The 14,591-nt window shown below is 46.8% G+C and overlaps 1 long non-coding RNA gene across 1 annotated transcript in view; it reads right to left on the reverse strand.

Moving 5' to 3' along the window:
* Positions 1–247: 247 nt before the first annotated feature.
* Positions 248–14,591, reverse strand: part of LOC138467127 (uncharacterized) — a 28,327-nt gene continuing 13,983 nt past the window's right edge. Inside the window, exon 3 of the long non-coding RNA XR_011268058.1 lies at positions 248–335. This is a non-coding gene — a long non-coding RNA (uncharacterized lncRNA). The remainder of the gene's footprint in view (positions 336–14,591) is intronic.

Consider the following 14,591-nt stretch of genomic DNA (forward strand, 5'->3'; position numbering starts at 1 on the left):
TTGTGCATGTGCAACACCTTCTGGCACTTCATCGCCCTCACTACCATCCTCAGGTGGCTGCACATGAGCATCAGGGGGCAGTGGCACATTTCTGCGACAACAGATGTTGTGCAGCATGGCACATGTCAGTCCAATTTTTCCAACTTTTTCTGGTGCATACATCATTGCCCCTCCCGTGCGGTCGAGGCACCGGAAGCGTGCCTTCAGCAGTCCAAATGCCTTCTCCACGCAGATCCGTGTACGGGCATGGCCAAGGTTGTATGCCCGCTCCGCCGCCGTGTGTGGGTGACGCACAGGGGTCATGAGCCACGTGTACTGGGGATATCCAGAATCACCTGCAGGGGAGAGAAAGCCGGTATGGGGACAAGGTAAGTCCAGTGGGTGTACAGAGCCCTGTCATCAGTGTGATTTTGCCATATTTGTCATTTGGCCTATAACATTGTGGAGTGTGCTGTCCTACGGGCACGATTGAATCAATGGGGTACTCTCCACTTGGTACGCCTATGTTTCTGTATGTAACAGTACTCATTCACTTGTTGCAAGATAAGGGGGCCCTTCCATCTACTTCTGCTTGACAGAAGTGGCTGCCTCATGTGTCATTGCAAATCCATTTGGCTACAGTTGCATTTGCTGCTCTTCACTATTCTGTACTGTTCTCCATGCATTTCGATGCCATTTTGGGGACAGTGTTTGTGGGATGTGCATTGTCATTACTCGACCTACTTATGTGTGGAGCATTCGTGGATGTGCCAGCTCATGGTTTGGAATTTCATTACTGTCGGATTGCCAGGGTGGGATTTCTGTACTGTGTCAGTGTTGGGAGCCATGGTGCTACTCACACAGGAGGCTTTGTTGTGATAGGGCTTCCATATGTCACTGTGCCGCCACATGTCTTACATCCTGCATGGGTGTGTTCTGCTGTGTTGGACATGTCCAAGGTTCAAGGTGCTTGAATGTGTATGCTGCAGTGATGCTGCTGCCTATTGGGAATGATGGATTCTGTGACAGGCACCATCAGTTGTGGATTGACATGCTTTGTGGTATACATTTGTACTCACCCAGTAGCCATGTGTTTTGGCCTCGGTGCCTTTCCATGTACGCTGGCAGGGTACTGTTGCGTAGGACCATGGAGTCGTGGGTGGATCCTGGGTAGCGGGCACAGCAGTGGCTGAAGGTGAGGTCAGGACCACATGTCATCTGCACGTTGAGGGAATGGTACTGTTTACGGTTTCTGTAGGCAGCCTCATGTGTCTGGGGTGGTACAAGTGCCTTGGGCAATGGCATAGAATTGACCCTTAAGCTGGTGCACCTGTGCCTGTATGGCTTGCAATGCAATGTGTTTGTTCACATGATTCAACAGTGCATCAAGCACCTGTCCCAGCATGGCACTGAATGTGGACTGGGCCATTCCATGCATCATGGCAACGGTATGTTGGTAGCTGCCAGTCCCAAGAAATTGAAGCACAGACACGAGCTTCACTAGGGGAGGTACTGCCGTGCTGGTGGCTATGCGGCTGCATATGTCACCCTGGATTGTGTCCAGCAACTGGGTGATGGTTGCACTGTCCAGCCGATATTCTGTCACCAACTGACCATCAGTCAGGGCCCAGGGTGTTGGCCTGACCCTGGGGATGGCTGGACGCCTTGCTAGTGCTGCTCTCCTCCTCCTGCTCCTCATCCCCACTCCCCCCTGCACTCCCAGAGCCCTGGCCTGGTTGACTGGCCTCTGTAGCTCCAGGCGCAGCAGGTAGAAGTCGACATCAAGGCTCCCGGCTCCAAATGGCAGCATGGTGTTGGGGAGGGTGTGTTGTGCATGGGTGGGTCCTTTGTAGGCCTCTGATTTGCATTGGTTCCACCTGGGCCCTCATTGCTGTCTCCTCCCTGCTCCTGCTGGTGTAATGGTGTTGGGGAGGATGTGTTGTGGATGAGTGGGTCCTTTGTAGGCCTCTGATTTGCATTGGTTCCACCTGGGCCCTTATTGCTGTGGCCTGTGTTCTATTACCTCCAGCTTTTTGCTGGAGGTATTTTCTGGCGCTAATAGCGCTTACGCCGGACTCGTGATTGCTGATGTTTTAGCGCTAATGGTTCCTGGTGGTATTATGGCCGGCGCTTGTACAGCCGGCTGTCCTTGCGCCGGCTGTAATGGCGCCGGCGGTATTTGGAGTCGTGATCCGACGGACCCTTAAAATCGGCGCTAAGAGCGTTACCGCCGATTTTAAGGGTTACCGCCCAAGTCGTGATGAGGCCCTTTGTCTTTGGTGAAATTCTGGGAGGTGGGAGTGTGAGTCTCTAGCTCCCTGAAGATGGCAAAAATGTCTTTTGTGCTAGATTGGGCTTCAGAGATTCTGGATTTAAAGGTTTTGGCCTTTGCTTGGGTGATTGCCTTTTTGTATTTGTTGGAGCAGGCTTTAAAGATCATCTTGTCTTTGTCAGAGTGGGATGTTTGCCATTGTGTAAGGGCAGCTTTTTTTCGGTGCGAAGAGAAGGTCAGGGGAGAACCAGGAGTTGGAATGGGTGGTGGGTTTGGATTTACGGGGTTTGAGTAGGGCTATGGAATTGATGGCTGCTTTGATGGCAACATCATAGACTGATGCAAGGGTTTCTGGGTCTGAGGAGAAGGGTGGTCTGAAGGCTGGGCCTTGGAGGAAGGGCAGTAACCTTTCCTTAGTGAGCTGGCGGGAGCTTCTTGCGAGGCTGGGTGGCAGGGGTTGGGGTGCGAGAATGGAGGAGCTGGTGGTGGGGATGCTAAATGTGATGATATGGTGGTCAGACCATGGCGTGGGAGTGTTTCCAGTGATGAGGAGTGGGCAGTTATGCTGTGCGATACAGTCAAGTGTTCTGCCCAGGGTGTGGGTGGGGCCAGAGATGGTGTTCTTGTAGCCTAGTGCCTTAAGGGCTGAATCAAGGGATTTGGCTGCTGAGTCCTTGCTGTCAAGGAGGCCTAGGTTGATGTCCCCAAGGAGAATGGCTTGGTTGCAGGACCGTTTTAGATAACAATCCTGCCCTGGGGCCATGGCATAAACATTTTGTGGGCGGTTTATTCAACCCATTCTGCACTGTACTTTTTCAGTTTAGGTGCATGTTTTGGCAACTGTTTGCACAAGTCTATGAACGGTGGAATGTCTTCCATACTTAAATCTGTTCACCTTCTCCTCATATAACACCTTGTTATGCTTTTACGTTTCTTAAACAAAACCAACAATATGAGCGAGAACCAATCGTCGCAAGCTCCAATACCTTTTTTCCACAAAAAATTCTTTTTACTTTTCCAAACAACAATCATCAATTCATATCATACAACATCCTAGCTATACAATCGCACAATTTTCGTGCTGTTTCCCCAAAAATAATTCTTACTTTATGAAATCAGAGAAAAAGAAAAAAAAACACGAGACAGATGTGACAGACTAGACGGACTCCCGCTGGCTACACAAATCTCCTGCCCCTATCATTATTCCGACATGGAATATAAGTCCATCCCTTTCAGATCGTCTCTTTCATCAATTCAGATCTCCTACTGCGCCCTATCTTTTCAGGAATTTGAATGCAGGCTTCTTCTAGTGCTAAATTAAAGCGTAGGTATCTGGGCGTATACTCTCTCTGCTCAGGTATCCTCCTGGTATCTCTCTACTCGGGTATCCTTCCCAGTATCCTCTGTTGCTCGGGTACCCTTCCCGGTATCCTCTCTTTAGCTCTGCCCCCATCGAGTCACTATTTCTTTCCCCATATATATATATATATATATATATATATATATATATATATACATTCTACTCTACCTTTGACATTATTTTTGTGCCGCCTCCCACCGTTACCTTCCCTTACTTGTTCTAAGGCATGCAACATTTTGCCAAAGCATTTAGTCTTTTTCACTCACCGTTCGCATGTTTTTCCTCTCTGGATACTCGGGATCACCGCCTTCATTACCGCCTCTCCTGCTTTTCGCTCGATCGGCTGCTCGTAGAAGTGGGAAGGGGTTTGTGGGAGAAAGCACAGGTTCCTTCAGACTTCAACTTGCAGCTTTTACACTTTAGTCTAACCACTATCTACGGGGAGCTTCTCGGTCTACTTAGCCGGATGGCAAAGGACTTGTGATATTGCCGAGGACTCAGAGTTACTTATGTCGACGGCCAATGGGTGTCTTAACTAATCGATAGTCGATAAACCATCCTCTCTCTGCTACCAAGTGTACACTAGGACCCCAAACGGCCCGTAGAGCTGGGAGTTGGCCAATAGCATTTTAAGATGAGGCAGCAGCACCCGTGAGATGGATGGGGATGCAGATAAACACTCTAGCATCAAATCAATAATGACAACTCAACGGTTTGGCAAAGGGTGTCCATTTAATGACAAGTTCAAAAAACTGGGAATTCATGAATATCAGCAATCGCTTGATCTTCCTTCTCGCTTCAACAACTCCAACAAACTTCATAAAAAACACATCATTTATACTAAAAACTCGTCATCACTGACGTGTAACGCTTAAAATGTTGCATGCAATTCTACTGGTTCTAGGAAAGTAATTTTAATATAGGTGCTATATCTGTATATGGTAAAGGAGTGAGGGGATTGGATAAACACTGTCAGGTGGGGCATCTAAGCCCTTCCTTCAAAATGGCTACTGTAAACGTCACTAAAAGTACGCCATCTCATTGATTCTACTCACTAAAGGACCCTTGATTACTTGGTCCACTATGATTGGGTTGACAACAACTCCACTCATACTTTTCCACTTTGCCTAGCAGCGTGCAGAATAGCCGGCCAGGTGCAGGGAGTTTGTTTGCACCCCCAGCTTTCCTCCAATTATTGCTACAATCAATCATCACCTCAGTGGTGATATGTTAATTATTTCTTTGTGGTTGGCCTCGAAACTCCTTCTTCGTCTGGAAAAATTAAGATATATGTGCATGGCACTAAGCCATGCGTAGGTGTGAAAGTTTCATCCCGTCTCGCTTGGCTGGTCACGTGAGTCCGACACTGTGAAATCATCTTATTCTTCATGCAATTTGAGTATTTGGATTAATTGTGCCAGCCATCTGCCTCCTGTGGCTTATCTTGACATTTCTGAACAGGAAACTCTGTTCTTCTTTCATAAATTGTATCCACTGTTGGTCTATTTCAGCCGATAAGACCATGGCTTCTTGGCATGATTTGCCCTCGTCTGAGTTTCTTCCTGTCTTTAATTCTCGGTTTGGGTTGCTTCTGAGCTCTCCTCTTGAGACCTTTTGTAACCTTTGGTTGATTCTGCTCTTGTGCATATTGGAATTATACTTATATAAAGTGCTCCTTTTGAGGTAGATATGTATAGATGGCGCTTGCCGCAATTTATTTTACTACGTAGCATAAGCAAGCCCCGTGATTCTTTGCTTCTTGCGGTTCTATGCATATGTACGTGTTTAAACTAACTGGATATCTTCACCGTGCTCATCGCATTATTTCTGATATCTTTGACATTGATTATTTCACTTTAGGTTCAGGATGTCACTTATCCATGGTGTTTGGTCTCTTTTCATCATTCACAGGTCGTCATATCTTCTATATGTGAGTCAGTCTGTGTTCTTGTGACGTCACCATTCGTCTTCCTTCAGTATCTTTTTAGCTTCTTCAGGGACTGCATTCTGACAATCTTCTTTCTGTTTCATTTGTCTATATGGTTTTCTCAATGGGTACCTTACTGTCCAGGTTTTCTTAGGTGGCGGTACTTCAAGAGGTGCTGTTCTTCTGATAGGTACTGGACATAGCCCCACTGCGGCTCTCTGCTGGTTTATTTGCTCATCATACGTCACATATTTCGGCGTGACCGTTCCTGGTACTTCAAAATGGGCGGCTGGACTGTGGGTTGTGCTTGGGACCTCCTCTACACCAGTGTCTTTGGCGATTCGAGTTTCAGCTTTCACCGAGGGTCCTCAAGATGATTTGTGGACCAGCCTCATCAGGACGAGTAGATGGAAAGTGGTGAAAATGACTAATTTGAGTTGAAGTGGCTGCTTTGAGGAAAACAGTTCGTAGGTGACAGTCCTTCCAGGTGGCAATATTTGATGGGTTGGTGAGGAACAGGCTGTGTAAACCACTGTGGGGTTCCACAGGAAGAAAAAGTGCCAAATACACTGTGTCTCTGTATTTTGGGCGCTGTCTCCAAAAGTGATGACCATCAATTGAGGTCTACCGCGTCACTGTGTCAATCTGGAAAAATGAATACCCTTCATTTGAATGATAGACGTAACTTGATGGCCGTGGGCCAACCGTCTTATGCACCGAATTATAGAAATATAAACTGCTATACTTCACCAACGAGCAGCCATTTTAAATGTAGCAAGAATCGCTATTTTGCTTGTTAACCATTGCTCATTGCTTTCTGTCTGAAAACTGCTTTGCAGCTTGCAATTCTTGTGGATTCTGCTTACTCTGCTCAACTGTTAACATTGTTGTCTGAATACGAAAGGACAAGGTCGCGGGACTGACGAGCTTGTTGAAACTCCTCATGAGTAGCCCAGAGAGGAATGCCCACGCTCCCTCTCTGTAGCCTTGGGAGAGAGCTGCGGGGCATTTAATCACTTCACAGCTGCCAGCCAGTCTCGTACAATGGTAGAATGTGTTAGAATAAAAACAGCTAAAGGCTTGAATTATGCTCTTCTTACGGCCCCCCTTCACAAAACCCTTTAGAACGTGTCGGTTCCCAGGACACAAATAGTACCTCATAGATAGCAAAGCTTGGAATGTGGCTCTTCCCCCGTGTGCAGCTTGCTTCCAAGAACAGAACCACCGTGTTCTGTTCAACAACTAAAAGATGCCTCCGCACTTTCTAATTGCACATTGTTACTAGAATAGACATCAAAAATGTCATAATCGTCATACTCGTCGGATATGTCCATCGTCATCCCGAGTTCAAAGGAACTTAACGAAGAGGGGTATTGAACATGACTTTGCTGATTGTATGATATGCATTTTGTATATATGTAACTGATGTACGTAATTCGCTCTCTTGCGTCCCTCGAGGTCTAGGAAACTCACGTCGCGGGGCGTGAGATCGGAATTGGCCAATTGATACTATTTATTGCTTGCAATAAACCCTAGCATTGGGAATTTGAACCTCGTGTCTGGCGCATCTTTTCTTGTATGGTTATTGCCTTGTTTCCATAGCACGAGGGACCCCTAGGGGCCCCTTTCAAGATGGCGCCCGAACAGGGACCCTCCCCCACTTGCCCCATCGTATACGTTGTAACGGAGTAAAGGCGGAAGAACGGCGAGGACAGGACGGTCGAGCCGGGATCAAGAAGTGTACGGGGCGCCCTGTAGAAGTGAGGAGAGATTCCTTCCGCAGATCTGCACACATCTGATCCCTGATCGACGTACCGGGCCAGAGGGCAAAGGAGGCGAGGGTCCCGAGACGAGGCAGAAGCCAGAGGAGCGCAGACACGACGTTGGGAGAGGTTGCGTTAGAACAGGTGACTTGTTTTATCAGGTGAGTCATTCCCTGATTCAAAGAGAAACCTGGTTTTTGGTAGAGTGTTGATTTTGCAAACTCAAACGTCCAGGTAAAAATGGCTAACCAAAGGGGAAGGTTAAAGAAACATGCCTGGAGTACTGTCCACTTTAGCGGGGCTTTTCAGCTGCGGTAGACAGTCCTTGGAGTATGGTCAAAGTGCACCGCCTGGGGGAACGCCGGCTTATGATATGTATGCAAAATATGGTATGGGTGCGATAATATTTTGTGAAATTTGGCATAGGCAAACTAGAAAGCAACCCGACCATCAGTGGCCGATTAATGGTAGTTTTGAGATTGGGAGGATAGATAACCTAGAAAGGGTGCTAATTAGAAAGAAAGCACGACCTGCGGCTTTTGAGACTGTCAAAGATTGGAGGAGGGAAGCAATGCTCCGACTTAGGAGTAGAGAGAAGCATGCGCGTAGGCACAAAACAAAGCTTGAGGTAGCAGAAGAGAAGCAAGAGGAGGAGTGGGTGGCAGGTCTAAGACGGGAAGGGAGACGTGACCAGATGAATATAGACAGAATATACCCGCAGCGGGAACTACACATAGCAGACGAATTAATGGAACATTTGTTAACTAACATGGGTCGAGGCCCAAAACCAGAATCGAAACCAAACACGCCAGCAGTGACTGTGCAGGCCCAACCAGTAGCTCTCTTACCCCCTCCCGTAGCCCAAGCACTTCCCCTCACGCAAGCGTTAACCCAAGCCCCGCCCACAGCGCGAGCACTCCCACAAGTGCAGACTGTGGACACACAATTTCCCAGCATCCAGGAAGGCCCTTCACAGATGCCACCTGTGTCACTTGTCTCATCCGCACCTCCCGCTCCAGAGACAGATTCAGCACCATCCGCCCGTCCCGGAGTCGAAATTGAGACCAGGGAGGCGAGAGGCGGGGCTGAAGGGACAGGATTTGGACGGGTAACTCGAAGCGCGATCAGCAAAGAAAGAAAGATTGAATTACGGCAAGAGGCAGAAATGTACATAGAAGGAAATGATGAGACGGCAGCATTGGCCTCATTGTATGGGTAACGAAGAAGCGACGAGAGACAGGTAGTTTTGGAATGCATGGGGGAAATTTTGGTGGGAGAATGGAAAAAGATACTCGGGAATTTACTGCCACAGCGATTGTTAGATTTGAATAAGTTAGCACGCAGTGAGCAAAGAGATGAGGATGTGAGAAAACATGTGCACAAACTCATTGAAGTAAAAAATGAAATGGAAGACAGATATGCTGAGATGTTTGCTACACCTGAGTATAGTAAAGAGTTTATTAAGAAAGGTAGGAAGGAGGCGTCAAGGTTGAATATGAAAAAATCATGGCCGAGAGCTTTTCCAGGTGGTACAAAGCATTTGCCGGTACCGGGACAAATAGGTGATAAACAAAGATTGCAGGTATGGGTAGGGGAAACAATGCGATGGATGTCGAACAAAAGAACGTCAGTAAAGGAAGTAAGTGAAATATGTAATGGGTACCCATTGGAGATGAGAAAAGAAGCGATGCAAACGATAGTGGGGGTGTTACTTCAGCAGGGCATTGGATACAATAGAGGTAGAGGAAACGCACAAGGCAGGGGAAATTTGAATAATATGCATGGGGTGTCATTGGGATTAAATCAATGTGCGTATTGTAAGGAGGAGGGACACTGGCGAGCGCAATGCCTGCACCTACAGAATAGAGGTGGGTTTGGTCTGAGAAGGCCTCATAGAGGACATCAGGGGTCAAACGGCCCAAGCAGAAATAACATGCAGCAGCAGCAGGGATATACCAATGGAGGGACTCAAACCCAATCCTATGGTCAAAACCAAGCGCAACAGAACCAGGCATTGAACCAAAGTGTTTCGAACCAAAATCAGGGCGGGCAGGGCCAACAGAGAAATGATCAGAGTGGAGGACATCGAGGGAGAAATGGGAATATTTTTGATACACAACCAAACACGTATTATAGCAGTAGCGGTGACTACACATCGGACGATGTGTTATTTTCGCGATAGGACAGCCCACGGCAGGGGTCGGAACCAGTGTCTATTCCCGTGAATCAGAGAGGACCCTACGTAGAAATGAGAGTCGGGAATAAGGAGCACCGTTTCCTTGTAGATACAGGGGCACAGAAGTGCTCGATAGACCACCACTTGGTTCCAGAGATACCACTGTCGGGGCAGAAGAATGTTTCTTTAGGGTTCGCAGGTACACCAGTAATTAACCCCATGTCCGAAGCTGTCCCAATTACAATAGGACCATTTACGGAACAGTGTCCATTTCTTTTGACAGAAAATTGTGGAGAGAACTTGCTAGGATTAAATTTGTTGAGAAAATTGGGGGCAGTCATACATTGTACGGCAGACGGGGTGTTCCTCACGATGTGGCCTCACGATGCACCGGTGACGGAATTTATGTCAAAAGAGTTGCCAGAAGAGCTAAGTAGAGTACCAACCTGTCTGTGGGCAATGCATGATAACGAAGTAGGATGCTTGAAAATAGAGCCAGCAAAAATAACTTTGAAAGAAGGTGTCACACTACCACGAATTCCCCAGTATAAAATTTCTGTTGAAGGTGAGAAGGGATTGAAAAGCATTTTTACTGACCTGGTGAGATTGGGGGTGGCTGAGGAAATTGCAGGTAGCACGTGCAACAGCCCGATTCTTCCAGTTTACAAGAAAGGAGGCAATGAGGTACCCTATTGTTTCATAATTGGTCTGCGCGCATTAAACAGAGTGGTAGACCGACAATTCCCTTTTGGTCCCAGATGTCACAACAATACTGACAATGATACCAGCCACTGCAGAATACTTTAGTGTAGTTGATTTGAAGAACGCATTCTTTAGCATTCCAGTGGTTAAAAGCAGTAGATATCTGTTCGCGTTCACTCTAGGAGGTCGATCACACGCATTCCACAAGGATACACAGAAAGCCCGAGTATTTACAGCAGAGCGCTAAAAGAGCAGCTAGACATGCTGGAATTACCTGAAGGTTACGTACTCTTGCAGTACATAGATGACTTGTTACTAGCTGACACAAAAGAGATCTGCAAAGAAAGTACTATATTACTATTGACATACCTAGCGACCCATGGTCACAAGGCAAGTTTGAAGAAATTCCAGTATAATCAGAAGGAGGTGTCTTATTTGGGTTACCTACTTTCGAAAGAAGGGAGAAGATTAACACCAGAACGCATAGAGAGTATTTCTAGTATGCCTATTCCAAAAACTCAAAAAGGAGTGAGAGCTGTAATAGGCATGGCCTCTTATTGTCGGCAGTGGATCAGTAATTTTGCGTTGATTGTGAAGCCGATGATAAAGTTGACAAAAAAGGATGCAGAGATGCCTTTACAGTGGGATGAGGAATGTCAGAAAGCGTTTGAGCTATTGAAAGCTGCATTGTGTGCTGTGCCAGTTTTAGGCACTCCTAACTATAAAAAGATCTTCAGACTATTTGTGAGTGAGAGTGAAGGATGTGCATTGGCGGTTTTGACACAGGAACAAGGTGGAAGAAATAGGCTGTGCGGCTATTTTTCTTGCGCATTGGACCCTGTAGCGCACGCACTACCACGATGTTTGTGATCTGTCGCAGCGGCTGCTGCGTCAGTGAACCAAACGGAAGGAATGGTATTGGGGCACTTTTTAATTTTGATGGTGCTACATGCTATAGACGTTCTATTAAATAGGACGCAGACACAACACCTCACCTCAGCTAGACTGACAAGATATGAGCTCATCTTGTTTGCACCCCACATCCAAATTATGAGGTGTAGTACATTGAATCCTGCAGAATTAATGCCACTGCCCATAGCAGAAATTGGTGACAACGAATCACCACCCCATGATTGTTTAATGATCACTGAAGAAGAAACAAAGGGAAGGATTGATTTGAGCGATATCCCACAGAAGGAGCCAGATGGGGAGTTATTTTGTGATGGCTCTTGTTTTAAATTACCTGATGGCACATCAACGGCCGCATATGCAATTACTACTCTAAAGAGTGTTGTAGAAAGCAGAAGAATCCCCTACAATTCTGCGCAAGCCGCAGAAATAATAGCACTGACCCAAGCCTGTGAACTCCCTGAGAATTTGAACGTGAATATTTATACTGACAGCCAGTACGCCTTTGGCGTGGTTCACAACTTTGGCCGACTTTGGGCTGAGAGGGGTTTCTTAACATCACATGGGGCCAGGATTCAGCATGGCCCTTTGATTGTGCGATTGTTGTCTGCACTCACGTTTCCAAAGCGCCTAGCTATAGTGAAGTGCGAGGCGCATAAGAAAGTAACATGTAGAGTGGGAGAGGGAAACGCATTTGCAGACAGGATTGCGAAGCAAACAGCCACAGATTTGGGGAATAAAATGATGACAGTGCAGACTGAGGAAGTACCTTGTATGATAGAGAATGGAGTTGCCACAGTCAAAGAAATGCAGGCTGAGGCCACGACCGAAGAGATTCAGGGGTGGGCTGAGGGCTCTGCTGAGTTAGATTTGGAAGGATGTTGGGTGGACAAGGAAACAAAGAACTGGATGTTGCCAAATTGTTACGTGACTGCAATGGTTATAATGGCGCATACCCCTACCCACATTTGCGCGAAGAAGATGGTACAGCATTTATCCACAGTTTGGAAGAATGAGCACATAAAAAAGAATGCAGAAAGACTAGTGCAGAATTGTATTACCTGCTTGCAACACAATGTAGGGAAGGGAACCGTGACTCCAGCAGGTAGTTTCGGCCCACCCTCTATGCCATTTGAGGTGGTCCATTTTGATTTCATAGAAATGGAAAGGTGCCAGAACTACAAATATGTGTTAGTGGTAGTTTGTGTATTCAGCAAGTGGGTGGAGGCATATCCTTTGAAAGACTGTACTGCCATGTCCACAGTAAAAGTAATGTTAAAAGAATATTTCTCCCGGTTTGGGTTGCCCCGTGTCCTGTGGTCAGACAACGGCCCCGACTTTGTGGGCGCAGTAGTGCTACAGATCTGTGCAGTTCTGCAGATAGAGAAAAGATTCCACAGTTCCAGGCATCCCAGTTCTGCCGGGCTTGTGGAGAGACATAACGGAATCTTGAAGTCAAAGATAGCAAAAATCTGCGCTGGGAGCAAGTTGAGTTGGGTGGATGCATTACCCCTAGCGCTGTTGTGTATGCGCACGTCTGTGCAGGCTAAGACTGGGCTCTCCCACTATGAGATTATAATGGGGAGACCAGCAAATGTGTGGTGCGCACCGCAGCCCAAAAGATTGTGTGAGGTCGAGCATCCTATGTTAAGCACTTATTGTGGGCTTTTAATACAAAAGTTACGTTTGATTCATCAGCAGGTGCAGGAGGCGTTACCAGTGCGATATACCAGACCGGGACACTCGCTGGAGCCTGTGAGCTGGGTCTTGATTAAAAATTTCGAACGAAAGACAGCATTAGCACCCAGGTGGCGCGGCCCCTATCAAGTACTTTTGGCAACACAGACGGCCATCCGAGTAGACGGACGGAAGGCATGGATCCACGCGACACATGCCAAAAGATTCCCAGGACTGCTGACAACTTCCGACGACCAGAAAAAGGAAACGGTCTCGGAAACGAAAGAAACTGTTGCCAGTCCAGTGCCACAGCATCAGCCTGAGTGAGAAGGGAAAGTTGAAACAAAGCGCAAGCGAGAAGTGAAACTCGAAACAGAGCCTGAGGAGGCTGCCAGTAAGGGGAAAGGGCGAAAAGTGCCCCAACGGTGCGCAACAGAAACAACATCACGGCCGAGCAACATAAACCCTGCATGGCAAACACGAGCAGAAACAACGCGTGTACCCCTTTGGCGCCCACCAGTTCCTGCAAATGCACCAAAGCCAAAGAAAGAAACTACATTATTGCCACAGCGCTCATCGCTACCCATCATTGTGCCACAGACTGACTCTGAGCCTAATACTGGAAATGCAACGGCACTATTCACGGATCATACAATACCAGGAGTGAATCGGTATAATTTGCGGCCTTGACAGGCAAAGTGATCCACAGATATTTGGTGCTTTTCTTTTTGCCTTTGGTTCCACTCACGGACGGAGTAGGAGCCAGGGGCGTAGAGGAGAGAAGTGTGAGAATTGTGCAAATCGGGCAATTCAAGACTCACGGCTCCTCAGTGCGCTTATAAAAGTACATGTGTCAGGAGCCAGAGCAGGACAAGCTGGACGCACATAAGTACTAAGGCTGATGGAGTACATGTGTCCTAAGCCAGAGCGGGACAAGCTGGATGCACATAGTACTCTATCAATAAAGAACTGTTCGGAAATCGTCCGAGCAGTGGGAGAAAGAACAACTAATCTTGCTCGGAGTGGATAAATGATCTAGGCTGTGAAAAGGCTGGCAGAATTGAACATTGACATTTTTTTTCGTTGAACTTTTCTGGCATCAAGAACGAGAGACATTCGCAACGAACTTTGCCAGCAAGAAGATGGACGATGAAGAACAAGTCAAGACCGGTTTCAGCTTCCTCCTGCACCCCTTCTGAAAAGATAATAGATTTAGAGACTGTAAGTTTAGGGAAAAAGTATGGTAAAAGGAATAAGGTACTGATTTGGACATTGGTCCTGTGTTTCTCAAGTATGATAGTACCAACAATAACAGCTATTACACTATGGTTCCTGGAGTACGTACACCCATTAGAAACACTTTTGCCAAAAGCAGCTACTGAAAGCCTGGTTCATGTAATCACTGGTACTTTGCCCCCAATGGAAGAGAGACATAGAGAAGGATACAGCAACAATACATTGTTGTTCATCATGAACATGACCCATGCGGTTTTAAAGAAAAAAGATTGCTGGGTTTGCGCCCATTTACCACAGCACGGTGGGAAAGGGATAGGCTGGTATGTACAACCGTTGCCATTGATTTATTCATGTGAGGTAACATTAAGTGCAATGTTCTTTGGGAAATGGAACAAGAGTAATACGGGTCAGCTAGATGAGACCAATATGAATGAATTTGAGGAAGTAATTATGACACCTGTGGGATGTTCCATATTCCAAAAAGCTCGCGTGTTTGCACTAGAACCCATGAGAAAGAATACACGAAAGATAACAAGACTAGATAGATTACATAGGCAAAATAGACCAACCCTGCCAGCAGAAAAAACATC

Source organism: Ambystoma mexicanum, chromosome 4q (genome assembly GCF_040938575.1).
Source record: "Ambystoma mexicanum isolate Mex_15411 chromosome 4q, UKY_AmexF1_1, whole genome shotgun sequence".
Taxonomy (NCBI): domain Eukaryota; kingdom Metazoa; phylum Chordata; class Amphibia; order Caudata; family Ambystomatidae; genus Ambystoma; species Ambystoma mexicanum.